Source organism: Canis lupus, chromosome 7 (assembly GCF_011100685.1).
Source record: "Canis lupus familiaris isolate Mischka breed German Shepherd chromosome 7, alternate assembly UU_Cfam_GSD_1.0, whole genome shotgun sequence".
NCBI classification, from domain to species: Eukaryota; Metazoa; Chordata; class Mammalia; order Carnivora; family Canidae; genus Canis; species Canis lupus.
The window spans coordinates 19,450,356-19,466,802 of record NC_049228.1 but is presented as its reverse complement, the minus strand read 5'-3'; the positions used below and the strand labels follow the sequence as shown (position 1 = coordinate 19,466,802).

General features: G+C 40.1%; 1 pseudogene; it reads left to right on the top strand.

The window, feature by feature from the left end:
- Window positions 1-2,127: 2,127 nt before the first annotated feature.
- Window positions 2,128-13,757, top strand: LOC100687827 (annotated as a pseudogene).
- Window positions 13,758-16,447: the final 2,690 nt, after the last annotated feature.

Sequence of the window (16,447 nt, the reverse complement as noted above, 5' to 3'; positions counted from 1 at the left end):
TGCTGTACTCTGATTCACCTTTTTTCTGTAATATTTAGCACTGTATTGGATGTGCTCTTTTCTGGAAGGCTTCTAAGCTTCTCATGGTCATATTCTATCAGTCTACAAGTCCCATCAGATATAGCTGGATTGCAGTGGCCCCAACTTAGGTTCAAGCTGGGATCCCTACTCTCCCCAACTCCTAGGTCACAGCCACATACAGATGCTCCTTTGTCCTTCTTTCATCTCCATCAAGTCCAAGTGATAACTTGATTTTTTTGCTTCTACTTACTGCCCTTTTGGAGACAGCATTTCTTCCAGTTGAGAATGAGCAAATAAAGAATCCTCTCTCTTCACCGAGTCAGAAGCAAGAAACAGGAGGAAACCTTCTCCACACAAAATATCTTATGGAAGCTTGGCTGGCAAAAGGACCATGTATTCCTAAGATCCAGATATCCCACCTGAAACTATTGTCCCCCTAGAGAGAGAGGGACAAATCTAGAGAGTCATTTCTTGAACTGCCCTCTCCTTAACTCTCTCACTTCCGTACAAGCAGCACATTTAAATTGTTGTCGAGTCCATCTGTTTCTCTCCATATTCATCCTCAGTAATTTTATAAAGGCAAATTTATCTCTCATCTGAATCACTGAAAATGTGTAACCTGGTTTCCCAGACTGCCCTGCCTCTGCCATTCCATTTTGCTCTTCACACTCTAGCTAAAGAATCTTTGCAAAATGTAAACCTAATCCGTTTATTCCCATGCTCGGAGTCCTTCAATGACTCACCATTCTCTTGAAATAAATAAAAGATTTCAAACATTGCTTTCAATTATCTAGCCTTAGTTTATATTTCCAAACTCATCTTTTATCATCTGTCCCAACCATGGCCCTACGTTCTCTTCCATTCCATCACTTATAACCCTTCTTTGTTTTGGTAAGGTAATATATTTTTTTCTTGCCTACTGGTGTTTACACATCTTTTCTCCCACGCTTCTCACTGCTCATTCTCCTTTGTCAGACTAGCTTATCCATGTTTTGTGTGCTTCTATATTTCCCTGTACTTTCTTGCTATGTTCATGGCCAGTTGCATTTTCATTGCTATTGTTTGTGTAGTTTGTATCTCTGGCTAAACTGTAAGCTATACAGGAACAGGAACTATTATATTTTTATTACTATTGTGTCCCCAGCACCAATTACAATGCCTGGCAAATAATGGGCACTTGGTAATCATTTATTGAATGAATGAGCACATGAGTAATCTGCTACATTACAAGTTAAACAGGTTTCCATGGATCTGTTTGAAAGCTAAACTTCCGAATTTACTTCTGGAATAGTTTGCTAATAATTTGGTTTTTTGATCCATTTTATCCATTTGTTCCTTTAGATATAGAATATATTTTTACATAATCAACTCTTCCTTTCATTATTAATGACTACTTCTAAATTTCCTATATTTATTATTTAACTAGGAATATTGAATAAAACCATGGTCCAATATAGAGAAGTAAGAAATGGCAATAAGAACTAGAAAGACTGGAAAATAGAAAAATAAAATGATATTCATAAAGTGTTATCAAATTACCTGGTATTTATTGAGTGCCTAATAAGTACAAAGCTTGGCACTTAGGAGGCATTCCAAAAATAAAGGTTGACTTTCTTAAAGAATGAAGCAACTGTTCAGAGTAATTTTATCCCAATGTCCCTGATAGAGAAGGTTGTTGATAGCAGTGCAGATACCTCCCTGCCTACAAATCAAGACTAAGCATTCACTTTATAATTTTTGTTTCTGGTTCTCATGTAGAATAAGTATTCTGTGGGACATCCCTCCTACAGAATTACAAGCTGTGGCTAGGACAGGTGTCTGAGGTATTGTGAGTTTTACAGAAGTTCTGGAAGTTCCCTTAGTGTCTTTCTGGCAGGAGGAGTAGTTGTGGATAGACTTAGCTGTGGCCAGAGCTGGGAGATAGGAGTAGCAGGCAGCCAAGTGGGGCTGGATTGCCCTGAGAATCTGAAGGCTAATCCCAGCAGCAGCACTGCTACTGGGATACTGAGCCTTCGGCCAGCACTGAAGTATTGAGTTGAGTCTTAATTCTCAGGTGATCTAGGGTTATTAGAGGGAACTAAAATGATCCTTAGCTGTGGGAACCCCATGGGTATCAGCAGAAGCACAATGCAAATCCTCTGTGTTGGACTGCTGCCTAATTTAGATCCAGTGAAATGCCGCATAGTAAGTAAGATAAGGCAATTTGATAAAAATTAAAGGTTACCAAAAAATCAGGAGGTAGCACTATTACAGTCACTAAAAACAATAAAGAACAGATTTAGACACCTAAAACTTCCTGTACAGAATTATAAGAGGATACTTATAAGTTTTGAGCAAACATATGAAATGTTTAAAGAAATAAAGGATTCCATTATAAAGATAACCAACTAAAAGGGGAAGTGAAATATATAAAAATGAAAATATAGCTGTTGAAATTTTTAAAACTCAATCAATACTTAACCAGTAAACACATCAGCAGAGAAAATTAATGATGATAGATCTTAAGAAATTACACAGAATGCATCACAAAGAGACAAGGATACAGGAGATATGAAAGACATGTGGAGGACAGAAAGAGAAGGTTAACACAGACCTAGACAGAGTTCCAGAATAAGATAATAGAAAGGAGAGGCAAAATTTAAACACATAGTGTTTGTAATTCTTGAGATATAATAAAAGCATGAATCTCTGTAGAATCCCAATACATTCCAAGTAGACTAAATTTTTTAAAAATCTTGAAAAAATGAGATCACGTACAAAGGAATAGCAGTTGGAATGATAGCAACAGCAGCAACGTAAATTAGAGAGATGAGATAATTTCTTCAAATTGTTGAGAGACAAAACTATCTTTTAAGAATGTGCAACATAGGGGCACCTGGGTGGCTCAGTCAGTTAAGCATCGATGGATGGAGCCCTGCATTGGGCTCCCTGCTTAGCAGGGAGTCTGCATCTCCCTCTCCCTCTGCCTTTTCTCCCTGCTCATTCTCTCTCTCGCTTTCTCCCTCTCACTCTCTTTCTCACAAATAAATAAAATCTCTTTTTAAAATGTGTAACATAAAGAAATGCTTATATTAACCAAAACTAAGATTCTTTATTATTGAGAAATCTACCCTAAAACAAATAAAGCAGTAAATGTGTATGTAATAAATCAAAGCAAATATTGACTGTATAATTTAGAAAGAGCAATGTTGAATTTATGGAACTAAAGAAAGGATAAGGATAAAACCCTGGACAAAGTTAGCACAGTAGGAGGAATAAAATTAAAGGGTATTGAGGTTTTTATATTTGAAGAGGGGTTGATATTAATTAATTCTGATTTCTTTTTCTTTTCTTCTTTTTTCTCTCTTTTTTAAAAGATTTTATTTATTTATGAGAGACAGAGAGAGAGAGAGAGAGGCAGAGACACAGGCAGAGGGAGAAGCAGGCTCCATGCAGGGAGCCCGATGTGGGACTCGATCCCGGGACTCCAGGGTCACACCCTGGGTCAAAGGCAGGCGCTAAACCACTGACCCACTCAGGGATCCCTCTTCTTTTTTTTTTTAAGTAGGTTCCATGCCCAGCATGGAGTCCATATGGGGCTTGAATTCACAACTGTGAGATCGAGACCTGAGCTGAGATCAAGCAAGAATCAGATGCTTAACCAAATGAGCTACTAAGGCATTCCTTAATTCTGATTTCTGATAATTTTCTAGGCTCATAAAAATTATTCAGGAGGATCTAAGCCAGTGTGCACTGAGAGACTGTAGTTTGGTACACACAGGGAGCTCTTGGCTCTAGGGCTGGAGATCTGGCTGCCACCATTTTATTTCCTCCTTTCACCTGGGAGAGATGCAGCCTTTAGGGAGCAAAGAAGACAACAACTTTACACAGGGCCCAGCCACCTGGCAAGGGGCAAGGCATCTCCTACCAAGGCACAGACCTCTGAGTATCAGTGCAGTAGGCCCCTCCCCCAGAACAGTTAAAAGAACAGGAGACGAACAAGTTTACTGACCAAGCAGTACTGGAAAGCTCCAGGACTGAGGGAAAATAGTATATACAACTCAAGGTTTTTTCCTTATGATTCGTTTATCTTTCAGGTAAAAAAAATTCCAATAGTTTTTCGTTTTTCCTGTTTAACTACAATATTTTATCAATTCTTCATTTTTAAGTTTTTTCCCTGTTGACTTTCATATCTTTATAATTACACATCATAGATATATCCTTTATTTTTGGATTTCTTTCAATATATTCAATTTAATTTTTGTAGATATATAAGTTATGGGAGTTTTTGGTCTTGTTTAGTTTTACAATTTTGGAATTTAGTACCTTCTAACATATGGACCAATATACACTCAGAAACAAGTGGAGCACCATATTGGTGCACTCTGTGAGATTATATATTCTCTCTTCCTTCCCATTCCACCCCTCTCTTTTATCTTGTTTTTTGTTTCTGTGGTGGTTGTTGTTGTGTCTCTATATAAATTTTGCCGGTTTATATAAATTTTAAATTTAGCACCTTCTACCATACAGAACAAAATACACTCAGAACCAAGAGGGTCACCCTCTTAGACCATTCTGTGAGACTATATTCTATCTCCCCCACCACATCCTCCCCATTTTTTTTTTTTTAATTTTTACTGTTGCTTTAAATTTGTTTTTTGCTTTCATGGTTTCTTTTCTTTTTCTTTTCTTTTTTATTTTTTTTTTCTTTTCTTTTTCTTTTCTTTTCTTTTACTTTTCTTTTCTGGTCCCTGACATCTTCAGAATTGTCTAGGGTGTATTTTACTTAGGTAATGGTTGATATTTTTGACTCTGCTCGTTCATATGGCCATTCTACACTGGACAAAATGACTAGAAGGAAGAATTCACCACAAAAGAAAGAACCAGAAGTAATACTCTCTGTCACAGATCTAATGGATATGGATTTAAGTAGCATGTCAGAGATACAATTCAGGGGTACAATTATAAAATTACTGGTGGCTCTTGAAAAAAGTATAAAGGACTCTAAAGATTCTCTTACTATGGAATTGAGATCTAACCAGGCCAAAATTAAAAATCTAACTGAGATGCAGTCTAACCTGGATGTTCCAACTGCCAGGGTTAATGAGGTAGAAGAGAGCATGAGTAACATAGAAGACAAGTTGATGGAAAGGAAGGAAGCTGAGGAAAAAAGAGAAAAACAATTAAGAACCCACTAGGAGAGGCTTTGGGAAATAAATGATAGTTTGAGAAGGAATGATATTTGTCTTATTGGGAATCCAGAAGGTGTGAAGAGAGAGAGGACCACAAAATATATTTGAGCAAATCATAGCTGAGAATTTCTCTAATCTGGGGAAGGAAACAGGCATTCATACCCAAGAGATAGAGAGGACCACGCCCCAAAATCAACAAAAACTGATCAACACCCTGACATTTAATAGTGAAGCTTGCAAATTTCAGAGATAAGGGGAAAATTCTAAACGCAGCTTAAGACAAGAGATTCCTAATTTATATGGGGAGAAATATCAGAGACCTGGCAGGCCAGAAAGGGCTGGCATGATATAGTCAGTGTACTAAACAAGAAAAACATGCAGCCAAGAATATTTTATCCAGCAAGGCTGTCAGTGAAACCAGGAGCTGGTTCTTTGAAAGTATTAACAAGATAGATAAACCTCTAGCCATACTTATCAAAAAGAGAAAAGACTCAAATTAATAAAATCATGAACAAAAGAAGAGAGATCACAACTCATACCAAAAAAATACAAACGATTTTAAAAACTTATTATAAACAACTGTATGCCAACAAATTAGGCAATCTGGAAGAAATGGACACATTTCTGGAAACCTACAAATTACCAACACTGAAACAGGAAGAAATAGAAAACCTGAACAGGCCAATAACCATCAAGGAAATTAAAGTAGTCACCAAAAACCTCCCAAGAAACAAAAGTCCAGGGCCAGATGGCTTCCCAGGGGAATTCTACCAAATATTTAAAGAAATAATACCTATTCTACTAAAGCCATTTCAAAGGATAGAAATGGAGGGAATACTTCCAAACTCGTTCTATGAGGCCAACATTACCTTTATCCCAAAACCAGACAAAGACCCCACCAAAAAGGAGAATTACAGACCAATATCCCCAATGAACTTGGATGCAAAAATTCTCACCAAGATACTAGCCAATAGGATCCAACAGTACATTAAGAGGATTATTCACCACAACCAAGTGGGATTTACCCCTGGGATGCAAGGGTCATTCAACATTCGTAAAACAATCAATGTGATGGATCATATCAATAAAAGATAAGGCAAGAACCATATGATCTCTCAATAGATGCAGAGAAAGCATCTGACAAAACATTTGCTTTATTCCTGACTAAAATTCTTCAAAGTGTAGGGATAGAGGGAACATTTCTCAGTATCATAAAAGCCATTTATGAAAAGCCCATAGTGAATATCATTCTCAATGGAGAAAAATTGAGAGCCTTTTCCCTAAGATCAGGAATATGACAGGGATGTCCACTCTCACCACTGTTGGTGAGTACTAGTACTAGTAGTCCTACATAGTACTAATAGTCAACATAGTACTAGTAGTCCTAGCCTCAGCAATCAGACAACAAAAAGAAATAAAAGGCATTCAAATTGGCAGAGAAGAAGTCAAACTCTCCCTCTTCGCAGATGACATGGTACTGTATATAGAAAACCCAAAGACTCCACCCCAAGATTGCTAGAACTCATACAGCAATTCAGCAATGCAACGGCACACAAAATCAATGCCTAGAAATCAGTGGCATTTATATACACTAACAATGAGACTGAAAAAGGGGAAATTAAGGAATCAATCCCATTTACAATTGCACCCAAAACCATAAGATACAAGAAATAAACCTAACCAAAGAGGTAAAGGATCTATCCTCTAAAAACTACAGAACATATATGAAAGAAATCAAGGAAGACATAAAGAGATGGGAAAACTTTACAAGCTCATGGATTGGAAGAATAAATATTGCGAAAATGTCTATGCTACCCAGAGCAATTTATACATTCAATGCAATCCCTATCAAAATAACATGGACTTTCTTCAGAGTTGGAACAAATAATCTTAAGATTTGCATGGAACCAGAAAAGACTCTGAATAGTCAGAGGAATCCTGAAAAAGAAAACTAAAGCTGGGGACATCACAAAGCCTGAACCTCAAATTGTATTACAAAGCTGTGATCATCAAGACAGTATAGTATTTTTTTAAAGATTTTATTTATTTATTCATGAGAGACACAGAGAGAGAGAGAGAGAGAGAGGCAGAGGCACAGGCAGAGGGAGAAGCAGGCTCCATGCAGGGAGCCTGATGTGGGACTTGATCCTGGGTCCCCAGGGTCAGGCCCTGGGCTGAAGGTGGCACTAAACCACTGAGCCACCCAGGCTGCCCAAGACAGTATGGTATTAACACAAAAACAGACACATAGATCAAAGGAACAGAATAGAGAACCCAGAAATAGGCACTCAACTCTATAGTCAGCTAATATTTGACAAAGCAGGAAAGACTATCCACTGGAAAAGGACAGTCTCTTCAATAAATGGTTGGGAAATTTGGACAGCCACATGCAGAGGAATGAAAATGGACCATTCTCTTACACAATATACAAAGATAAACTCAAAATGGTTGGAAGATCTAAATGTGAGACAAGAATCCATCAAAATACTAGAGGAGAACAGAGACAACAACCTTTTTGAACTTGGCCAAAGCAACTTCTTGCAAGACACATCTATGAAGGCAAGAGAAACAAAAGCAAAATGAACTACTGGGACTTCATCAAGATAAAAAGCTTTTGCATAACAAAGAAAAGAATCAACAAAACTAAAAGACAACCTACAGAATAGGAGAAGATACTTGCAAGTGACACATCAGATAAAGGGCTAGTATCCAAGATCTATAAAGAATTTACCAAACTAAAAAGCCAAGAAACAAACAATCCAGTCATGAAATGGTCAGAAGACATGAACAGAAATTTCTCCAAAGAAGACATGCACATGGCCAATAAGCACATGAAAAAATGCTCCATGTCACTTGCCATCAGGGAAAAAGAAATCAAAACCATAATAAGATATTACCTTACACCAGTGAGAATGGCTAAAATTAACATGACAGGAAACAACAAATGCTGGTAAGAATACAGAGAAAGGGGAACCCTCTTGCACTGTTGGTGAGAATGTAAGCTGGTACAGCCACTCTAGAAAACAGTGTGGAGGTCCCCCAAGAAGTTAAAATAGAGCTACCCTATGACTCAGCAATTGCATTACTGGGTATTTACCCCAAACATACAAATGTAGTGAAATGACAGGACACCTGAGCAATGTTTATAGCAGCAATGTTCACAATAGCCAATTGTAGAAGGAGCCATGATGTCCTTCAACAGATGAATGGATAAAGAAGATGAGGTCTATGTATACAATGGAATATTAGCCATCAGAAAAGATGAATGCCTACATTTGCTTCAACATGGATGGAACTGGAGGCTATGAGGCTGAGTGAAATAAGTCAATCGGAGAAAGACAATTATCATATGGTTTCACACATGTGTGGAATATAAGAAATAGTGAAAGGAGCTCTAAGGGAAAGGAGGGAAACTGAATGGGGAAAGATTAGAAAGAAAGATAAACCATGAAAGAATCCTAACTCTGGAAATCAAACAAAGGGTTGCAGAAGGGGAGGAGAATGAGGGATGGGGTAACTGGATGACAAGCACTAAGGAGGGCACTTCATGGGATGAGCACTGGGTGTTATACTATACGTTGGCAAATTGAATTTAAGTAAAATATTTTAAAAATCACAATTATAAATTTGTTTTCTATTTCATTAATTTTTTACTGATGTTTTTCCTTCTTTTTATCACCTTAGAGTTTAATTTGCTGATCTTTTTTCTAATCATTAGCATTATTGGCCCAATGACTGATGAAGACAATCTATAACCAATTACAAAAGTTTAAAGTTCATTCTTGCAATCTTGAATAAGACAAGGATAACCATTTTCACAATTTCTATTCAACATTGTACTGGAAATCATAATCAGTGCAATAAACATGAAAAATAAATGAAAAGCATAAGGATTAAAAAGGAAGAAATAAAACTGGTATTATTTACAGATATTATTGTTTATGTAGAACATCTAAAAGAATTTGTGGAGCAGTGCCTGAGTGGCTCAGTCAGTTAAGTGTCTGACTCTTGCTTTTGGCTCAGGTCATGATCTCATCAATTGTGAGATGCTTTCTTTCTCTCTCAAATAAAGTAATAAATCTTTTAAAAAAGAATTTGTGGAAAAATCATGAGAATAAGAGAATCTAGAAAGGCAACTAGACATGAAAACTATATGATTTTTATGATATACATAAAAATCATTTGAACTTTTATACAGTAGGAACCAACTACTGCAAAATTAAATTTTTTTAAAATTTTTATTTATTTATGATAGTCACACACAGAGAGAGAGAGAGAGAGGCAGAGACATAGGCAGAGGGAGAAGCAGGCTCCATGCACTGGGAGCCCGACGTGGGATTCGATCCCGGGTCTCCAGAATTGCGCCCTGGGCCAAAGGCAGGCGCCAAACCACTGCGCCACCCAGGGATCCCCTGCAAAATTAAATTTTAAATAGATATGACTTTCAACAGCATTAAAACAATCATCAAAATACTTAATTTCAGAATATATAAAAAGTACTCCTACAAATCAATGAAAACAAGGTAGACAACCCAACTGTAAAGTAGGTAAAAGAACAGAATACACACTTAGCTAAAGAAGAAATTTAAATGATCAACAAATATAGAAAAATATATGTAATCTTTTTATAGCAATAAGCATTTTAAAACCACAATGAAATACTACTATACAATCTCCAGACTGGCAAAAATGTACTGATAATACTACATTTTTTAAAAGATTTTATTTATTTATTTGACAGAGAGAGATAGCACAAGCAGAGGGAGAGGGAGAAGCAGAAAGCCAGAGCTGGGACTCAGTCTCAGGACCCTGGAATCATAAGCCAAAAGCAGATACTTAACCGACTGAGCCACTCAGGCACCCCCTAATAACACTACATTAAAGATGTAGAGTCACAAGGACCCTTATACACAACAGATGCGAGTATAAATTGGATCAACTAGTTTGGAAAATTGTTTTCCATTATCCACTAAAGTTCCTTGGGTATAATAATTCTGTTCTTAGGCAGAAATTCAAGGATAGGCTACATTAGCATCTACATGCAATAATGTCCTTAGTCCATCATTCGCAGTTTTCAAACACTGGAACCAGCCCAAATGGCCATGAATACTTAAGTAGATAAACACATTGTGAGATAATCATATAATGGAATGCTGTACAAGAAAGAAAATGAATGAACCAACCATATAATTGGAACTACATACAAAAATATGAACGGATTTCAAAAACAAAGCTGAGGGAAAGAAGCAAACCAGAAGAGAAAAACTTGCTGTATTGTTGCATTTACATAAATTTCAAAAAGTAAATCCAAACTCCTTGTTTTGGATATATATATATATATATACAACCAATAATGCAAAGAAACTATTATTATAAATTAAGGATAAAGATTACTTCTAAATAAGAGGAAGGAATTTATAATTGGAATGAAATAGACAAGTTTCTGGGGGTGCTTCTTATGGTTTTTAATCTGAGTTGCACACAGGTATTTGTTTTGTAACTATTTACTAAATAGTACCTATAATTTGTACACATTTCCATATGTGTTATACTTCATATCTTCAAACTGAGTCTAAGAAAATACTGTACAGGGGCATGCGGGTGGCTCAGTTGGTTTAGCACCTGTCTCTTGATTTTGGTTCAGGTCATGGTCTCAGGCTCATGAGATTGAGCCCCCAGTCAGGCTCTGTGCTCCGCAGAGTCAGCTGGAGATTTTTCTCTCCCTCTTCCTTTGTCCCTCTCCCACCTTAGGTAAATCAATCAATCAATCAATCTTTAAATAAATAAATAAATCTTTTAAAAATTATTGTACAAGTTAGGCTTTAAGTATGGGTAGTAAATTTTTTAGTATAACCATTAAAAGAATAGAAATTAATGCAAAAAATGCCAAGTCAGTTCAGAAGAAAAATAATGGCCCTAGAAAAATAAAAATAAATCAGTCAAGGGGCGCCTAGGTGGCTCAGTCAGTTTTAGCATCTGCCTTCAGCTCAAGTCGTGATCCCAGGTTCCTAGGATGAAGCCGTCATCTCCCTCTCTCTCTCTCTATCCCCCCACTCGTGTTCATTCTGTCTCTCTAGGGCTCTCTCTCTCAAATAAATAAATAAAATCTTTTTTTAAAAAAAATAGTCAAAAATAAAAAGATAAGAATACTGAAGAGAGGCTCCTGGTCAGTGCATCCCGTCCAGGCTCGTGGGCCCGCGCCCAGGAGTCGCTGCCGCCAACGCCCGGCGGGCGCCCGGGGAGGAGGCGGTGGCCCAGGGGCCGCAAGAGCGCAGGTGACAGGTGCGGCCTCGCGGGGAGGCCCACGCTGCGCGGGGCCGTTCATGAAGCAGGTCGGCCACCAGCGTGGACCCCCAGAGAACAAAAGGACAAGATAATAAAGTACATAATGGTTCTTTGCAGGGCAGCCCGGGGTGGCTCAGCGGCTCAGCACCTGCCTCCAGCCCAGGGCCTGATCCTGGAGCCCCGGGATCGAGTCCCGCATCGGGCTCTCTGCATGGAGCCTGCTTCTCCCTCCGCCTGTGTCTCTGCCTCTCTCTCTCTCTCTCTGTGTGTCTCTCATGAATAAATAAATAAAATCTTAAAAAAAAAAAAGGTTCTTTGCATCAGAAGGATACAGTCCATGACAATGACCACAATGACCTTGAGCCCCACCCTTCTGGACAGTCAAATCGGAGTAACAGCTGTCCCCGCACGGCGGATCCTCACCTGTCGGGCTATTGCCCACGGCCGTCGGATGTCCTCACTCCGTCGACGAGGCACCTGGTCTACCGGAGGGGGCCCTCCGCTCCCACAGCTCACCACTTAGGGACAGCTCGGGAACGGAGACCATCATTTGATGCATGATGCTGTTGGGCAGCCCGGGGTCTGGGGAACAACACCTATCAGCACAGGTTCAATTTCCTCCCTGAAAACCCTGCCTTCTCAGGCTGGGGGACGAGCGGGGCTCGGGGGAGCAGCTGAGCTGGGCGTATGGGAGCAGCCGCCCTCACCCGCCAAGCCCCCGGGTGGCCCCGTTGTGGACGGGAGACAGGCCTTCACGGCACCTCTCGACAAGGCCCCCGGGATGAACAGCTGGAGCCGTGCATGGTGGCTCTGAAGATGGGGACGTCACCCCCTCTGCCGTCAAGACTGTGGGGTCGGTCGCCAGCTGGGTGGCGATGACGGGGGTCCCTTCTGGCAACGGTGGCGCGATCGTCCACATGCCGGTTTCGGAGCCAACCTCGTGGGCTGCCATTGCCAGCGAGCCCGCCAAACCGCAGCCGAAAATGAAAGCAAGGAGCGGGCCTGTGCCTGGGGCCGCCCTGCCCCTCCACGCATAAAGCATCATTAACATGGACGTCGGCACGTGGGACAACCAGCGGCCCGTGCCCACGGCTCCCGCCGCCGCGGCCGCCCCACCGCCCCAGCCAACTCTGCAGCCTCTTCCCGCTCAGCGCCCCCCGCCCCCCGCCCCCCGCTTTGGCCCAACCCAGTATCCAAGGCCTCCGCGGCCACCCCAAAGCCGCTGGGCCGCCCCTCGCCGGAGACACGCGGCATCCGGGCAGAGCCGAGGCAGCGGCCGAGACGGCAACTCGCCTGCAGATTCCCAGCCACCTTCTGCCCCCGCCGTGGAGCCCCACCCGCTTCCCGAAAAGCTGAAAGCTGCCCACAGCTGCGACCCTAAAGAGTTTGATTGGAATCTGAAAAGTGGACGCGTGGGGCAGCCCGGGGGGCCCAGAGATTTAGCACTGCCTTGGGCCCAGGGTGTGACCCTGGAGACCCGGGATCGAGTCCCACATCAGGCTCCCTGCATGGAGCCTGCCTCTCCCTCTGCCTGTGTCTCTGCCTCTCTCTCTCTCTGTCATGAATGAATGAATGAAAGAGAGAAAGAAGAGAGAGATGAAAGAGAGAGGAAAGAAAGAGAGAAAGAAGGAAAAAGAAAGAAAGAAGAAAAGAAAGAAAAGGAAAGAAAGAAAGAAAGAAGAAAGAAAGAAAGAAAGAAAGAAAGAAAGAAAGAAAGAAAGAAAGAAAGAAAGAAAGAAAGAAAGAAAGAAAGAGAAGAAAGAAAAAGAGAAAGATGCGTGTTCATAATACAAAGCTACTCCGAGGCCGGCAACACGGCTCCATTAAGAACTCCACCTGGGGGCAGCCCCGATGGCCCAAGGGGCCCTTAGAAAAAAGCAAAGCAGGTGCTGAAAATGCTGGTTTCCTGCAAGCACACAACCTCCATCTTTGAGGGCTTTTCTCTCTAGGAGAAGCGCCAGGAGGAGGAGGAGGTGGAGGTGCGCAAGGAACCGCGGAATCGAAACCACCCATAAGGACCAACCACTTTCCTCCACGTGCTGACGTTTGAAAAGGTTTAAGAGAACACGGGCTTGGTGCGGTTGTCTCGGGCAGGGCCCCACTCCTTGCATCTTTACGCTCTTTGTATTTTATTTTTTCCCAGATGGATCTGCGTTCATTTGTATTTTTCTGCGAATTCTAGGATTACAGAGCTCACTGATAAAGAAGTGTGTGTTGTCCGCTCATCAGTCAGATGTCACGAGAAACCCAAGTACCCTCACGACAGAACAGAAAACCTAATACATCCCGAAGCTTCTCTTGTGGTTGTTTGGCAGAAGTTATGTTCTTACTCACAGTCACTGTCATTTAACATCTTTTTTTTTTTTTAAGATTTTATTTATTTATTCATGAGAGACACAGAGGAGAGAGAGAGAGAGAGAGAGAGGCAGAGACACAGGCAGAGGGAGAAGCAGGCTCCATGCAGGGAGCCCAACGCGGGACTCGATCCCAGGTCTCCAGGGTCACACCCTGGGCCCAAGGCAGGCACTAAACCGCTGAGCCAACGGGGCTGCCCCATTTAACATCGTTATAGGGGATTTATTTCTCACCCTTTTATTGCTTTATAGCGACAGGAGAAACCATGACTTCTTTCGTCATTTACTGTATTCTGTTTAAATACTTTTCAAAATGCTGAAATCAGTGGGTTAAATGATCACCTCGTTCGGCTCGTTTGTCATCTGTCTAAAATACTTGTCTGTCCATTTGATGTTTCTACTAGACAGAAAGAGAGATTTGAGGTTTTCAGATTCGGGAGCATGCTGTGTTGGTGCAGAGCGTCAGGCACCATGTGGCCACCGCGTCCCTTGCCCCTCCTCGACCCAGCGGGGCGGATGCAGGGAGGCTGGCGGAGGCCTGGGCTCAGCGGTCAGCCGTGCTCACCTGCCTGCAGATCACCCTACATACCCTTCCCTTGCGAGTCCCAGTGCCATTCTGAGTTGTTTGCCCGCGATGCTGAGCTTCACACGGAGGGTCTGCTCCTACAGATGGTGCCACGATTGTTACTTCTACCATGTGCCTCGGATTTCATGTTCCTGTCGAATGGGTTAAAAAAAAAAAAAAAATTTAGAAACTGAATCTGCTGTCCTGTGTTGTGGAATGGGGGGCCTGGAGGAACTCACTGCCACCCGGAGTCTGAATCTCAGCATGAAAATGGTGCTCACGCCTGTTGCTCTGGCACAGTCTGCACGCACCTATTGTAGGGAATCTTACTGTTCAGAGAGCAAAACTATTCTGAAAACTATTTACTCCAAAAGACCCTCTGAGTTAAAGTGCAAGCTGTATTAGACTTGTATTGAGAACGTGTCACTCTCTGAACTGTTACTGCTTGTATGGAGCCAGGGACAACGTTGGATAACTTTCCCTCTGGAGAATACAAGCCTTAATAAACAATACTATTTAGCAAAAAAAAAAAAAAAAAAAAAAAAGGAATACTGAAGAGAGAAGCAGAGAGAAAACAAGACAAATAGTTTGTTTAAAAATAAGCACGATAGTAGAATTAGGCCCAACTATATGACAATCAAAATAAACATAAAGGAACTTATATGGATATCATCAGTTAAAACCAGACATGGTAAGATTGGATTAACAACAAAAATTTTAAAACTAGCTCTATGCTGTATATAAGAAAGAAAGTGAAAGTAAAAGGATAAAAAATGTACGTGGGCAATGTTAATCATAAGAGAACTGAGATAGCATATTAATAAAAGATAAAGTAGGCTGTAAAATAAGAAATGTTATATGGGATAATCAGAACAGCAGTGAAACTTCATGCAGGGTGAAAAAGTTTCTTTGTTCTACAAGTCAATGTAACAGACACAGTATCTTCAGATTCTCTTTCTCTTTTTTCTCTTTCTCTAGTTAAGATGACTACTGTAATTTAAAAAGGCCATTGAGATTATATATGCCAAGCATGTCACACTACCTGTGATTCATTCTACACTCTTACATTGCCCTTCTGAAAATAGCTCTTAGAAATTCATTCTTCTCATAAATGAATAGAATTCCAAGAAGTGAAATGAAACATAAAGAATCCAAGCAAAGCATGTTCACAAAACACTCAACAATGGACTATTATACCTTGATTGTCTCTTAAAAGCAAAATGAAAAGTCCAGATTAGCTTTTCTTGCAATTATATGCCTTAGAAATCCTATCATTTTTTTCGCAGAAGTATTTCTGTTATACAGCATGATAAAACTCCATGTTATTATTCGTGATATGTAGAAAATAGCACCACCATACATTGAGACTCCCTCAAAATCTTCATTTTTCTCTTAATGTAAGTATGGTGAATATTTAGTAAGAAAAAATTACTTAGTTACCCTAGATAATAGGATATCATAAATTACTTTTTCAAAATATAAAAGGAATAATTCAACTAAAACTAAGACAAAAAAGTACAAGAATAGATACCTAATGAGCCAAAGTTATATCCTATGAATCAATAAATAATACTTTTAAGACCCCTAAATCAATAATGATACATCAAAAAATACAAATAAGCTCAATAAAATCTCAACTATAGCTAAAGCAATAAATAAAATGGACAGTTAAGAAGAGTGAAATATTAAGCTAGAGGCATTTATACATATCACACTGCTGACCTAATCTAATGTTGAGATTATATAACCCCAAGATGAATTAATTTATGTTCCTGAAAATTCACATTTAGTAAGAAAATATCATGGCTGGAAAGAGACTAGATGTCAAACCAGAACAATCCTGGGTCCTCAGTTTTTATGTGAAAGTTTTGTGCAACTGTGAGACTATCAAGTGTTCAAACCAGGATATTCAGCCTCTGCTTTTAATGGATACTTCGATTTTTTATAGTAAACAAATGGTTCTAATTATCTCCATTCATCAGAAAAATTTCAGGAATTAAGATTGCTATTGTTATGAATTTTCAAATTAGAAAACATGTACTCCAAAATGG